The sequence below is a fragment of the Lucilia cuprina genome, chromosome 3 (assembly GCF_022045245.1).
Source record: "Lucilia cuprina isolate Lc7/37 chromosome 3, ASM2204524v1, whole genome shotgun sequence".
Classification (NCBI taxonomy): Eukaryota; Metazoa; Arthropoda; class Insecta; order Diptera; family Calliphoridae; genus Lucilia; species Lucilia cuprina.
Window position 1 is genome coordinate 42,576,234 of NC_060951.1, and position 3,334 is coordinate 42,579,567.

The window sequence follows — 3,334 nt, forward strand, 5'->3', positions numbered from 1 at the left end:
TTATAATCTTTAAATATCATATTAAGTATGATTAAAAGCAGTCGTAAGCATTCAATCATAATAGTTATCTTTTAATCATAATTTTATATTGTAACATTAAAACTAGAGTTGTCAATTATTCGTGTTAAAAATTATTATAATAAAAACTTAGAATATTTTTTTAATGCGAGTAGTCGTGTAAATTTTAAAAATTGTTCGATTATTCGAAGGAATAATGAATAAAAGTTTTTATAAAATGTAAGTTAAACTTGCCAAACAGTCTTAACCCATTTGAAATTTCCCAGTAGTTTTAAAAGTGGAAGCTGAGGCGTATTTAATGATGTTTAGAGAAATATGTGTGCATTTCATCAGCTACTTATCATATTTTATACCCACCCACGTACAACCAACTCACAACTTCTTAAAACAATCCACACACTTTAGAATTTCTTAAACAAGCTTTAAATTTTTATAAATTGCAAAAAATATTAAATTATTTATTTAAATAATAACAAATCTTTAGATTTAGCATTCGTTTTACAAAAAAATAATATAATTCCTTGTTCAATATTATAATAAAATATGGGTAAACAGCAACATTAAAAATTTATTGGAATATTCGATTATTCGACAAAAATTTTTCGAATTATTCTTTATTCTAAATTTTTTATTCGTATGACAACCCTTTAATGAAATGCAACTTAAATGCAACAAATTGTATTTATGAAATTGAAAATTAGAGAATATTGCAAAATTATGAGACAAATTAAATAAAAGAAAACTGGAACTATAAGATATTTGCAAAATCCTTTAAAAATCTTTTGTTTTTATTCTCATCACTCTGATGTATCACGATTAAACTACTACATTTTTAATAAAACTTCATCTAATCATATTTCCCCTGACAGTCTCTTGAAAATAAGAAACAAACAAGAAAAACATTGTAAAGCATCTACATGTCTACATTTTTTTTCTTTGCATTATAAAGAAAAAATTACTTTTTATTTCCTTTCAACTAATTAAAATCCTTTTTTTTTCTAACAAACAAATCATTCACACTTGTCAAGTGTATAAATTTCTACAATTATGTCATAGCTACTGACATATTTGCCAGACACCTCTACTACAGCTAGAAAAAAAACTGCTACAAACAACTACACCACATTTTACAATTAACCCATTTCAAAAGTCAATCTCATTTTAACCCTTTTATTATATATTTTCTTAATTTTTTAAACAGAAAACAAACAAAAAAAATTGAAAAAGACCAGTGTCAAAGTAAAAACATAAATTCAGCACGTTTGAAAAAATAATTCTTGATATATATATATATTTTTTTGTATTTCATAGCATTCAAGAGAAAAAAGGATAGAAGAGTAACATAGTGAAACCAAACAATTATTAAAGACCTTAAGACCGACCCACTTCATCACGCATTCTAGACACTGACTGATGTTTAAAAATAAATAAATAACACGAAAAAAACAAAAAACTGAAAAAAAACTTTATTTGAAAAATTTTTCGAGCTGTGGAAAGCACGTATTTTAAAATGGGACAGATATTATTTAGTGAAAAGCAAAAAGGGTCAACCAAAAAAATTTAATAATTTTATTTATTTTTTTTTTGGATTATTTTAAGTTTTAGCTAAAAAATTGAGTGTTAATGAGTGATGTTTAATTTTAAGTACTTAAGTTTTCTTTAGGTATTTTGTTATTAAAAAATATGTAACTACAGACTAAGGGAAATCCCCAATAAATATTAATGTTAAAAAAGAACACAATTAAATTAACATTATCAGCTGTGCATGAATATTATTTACACATAAATATATTTTAAATTACAGTTGGTATCTTTAAGTTTATTTAGATAAGAAAATGTGGCCATGAATATGAATTTCTCATTATATGAAATTGTTTGAAAACTTTTCAAATAGTTTATTTTAGATTAATTTGGAACATGATGAAAGGTTTTTTGAACTTTAGTAATTTAAACATTCTTGTGAAAACGGAGTCTCTTAGATTCTACTTGACAGTTAGCGCGTTGTGATCTACCACGTAAACCAACCAAGTAATTGGAGTGCATTTTCCTAAAGGGACTTTGGACTATGAACTAACCTACGTCTAAGTTTATTTTCTAGCACATCTGTTGGTATCTATAATAGCCAATGTACATGCTTTTTTACTAGCATATATATATATTAGTCTATTGTAAAGATCATTGTCTATTTACTGCTCCATTTACGGTAGAATACATATTCTTATTATATCCTTCACCTTCGTAAGAAGGGTATATATGTATAAGTTCGTCATTCCGTTTGCAATTTCTATAATATAATTTTGCGACCCTATAAAGAATATATATTCTGGATCCTTATAGATAGCGGAGTTAATTAAGCTATGTCCGTCTGTCTGTCTGTCCGTCTGTCCGTCTGTGTGTTTGTCTGTAAAATGGATATTAAAAAAATGCACATGTCTAAAATTGTATATGGTAAAGATACCCTTTTAGCGCCACCTCTTAATACTCCTCGAGTTCTCCAAAGCCAAATTTTATCTTGATAAGAATGTTTCGTTTTGATATTTCCGAAATAACTTTTATTCTGCCCACTTACTTTCTTTACTACAAATCTAATTAATTCAAAAATAAAACCACATATTTTTATTGTTTTATATTTCAATATTTATTTTTTATTTACTCAGTTGTTGTTTTTTTCTCTTTTGTTTTTTTTTTTGTTTTTATAAGACCCTTGATATCCTCAGATGTTTTTTTTTTGTATTATTACTTTTTAATTTTACTTTCCAATCATCATTGTTACAATTAAATTTATTTTGGTTTTATTTGGAATTTTTTGTTTGTTATTTTGTTGTAAGTAGAATTAATTATTTAGTTTTGTTGTAGTTGTTAATAAAAAACAACAACTACGCTTAAGAAACATTCATCATTGATTTATTGAGTATTTGTGTGTTTAGTTTGAGTATGTGTGTGTGTGTGTGGGGCAGTTGTGTTTCGGTGTGTTGGTATGTGTGTAAATTTCAAATAATACAATTTTCTGTTTAATTTAAAAATAATTTGTTAAGATTTTAATCATAAATATATTTTAATTTATTGATTTTTCTGTTCAATTAATATTTATATTTCGGGTGATAATTTGATAATTAGTTTTACTTTTTGTGGGGTTTTTTGGTAATTTATTTTAAATATTATGTATTTATTTATTATTTTCTTGTATTTTTGTTGTTTATTTAGTTTTGTTTTCTTCATCAAGACATTAAATTGTACATTATTGAACTACAATAGACTAATGGATTTTTCCGGGTTTTTGTTTATCTTGTCTTTTATTTTTTGCTAATAAATATAA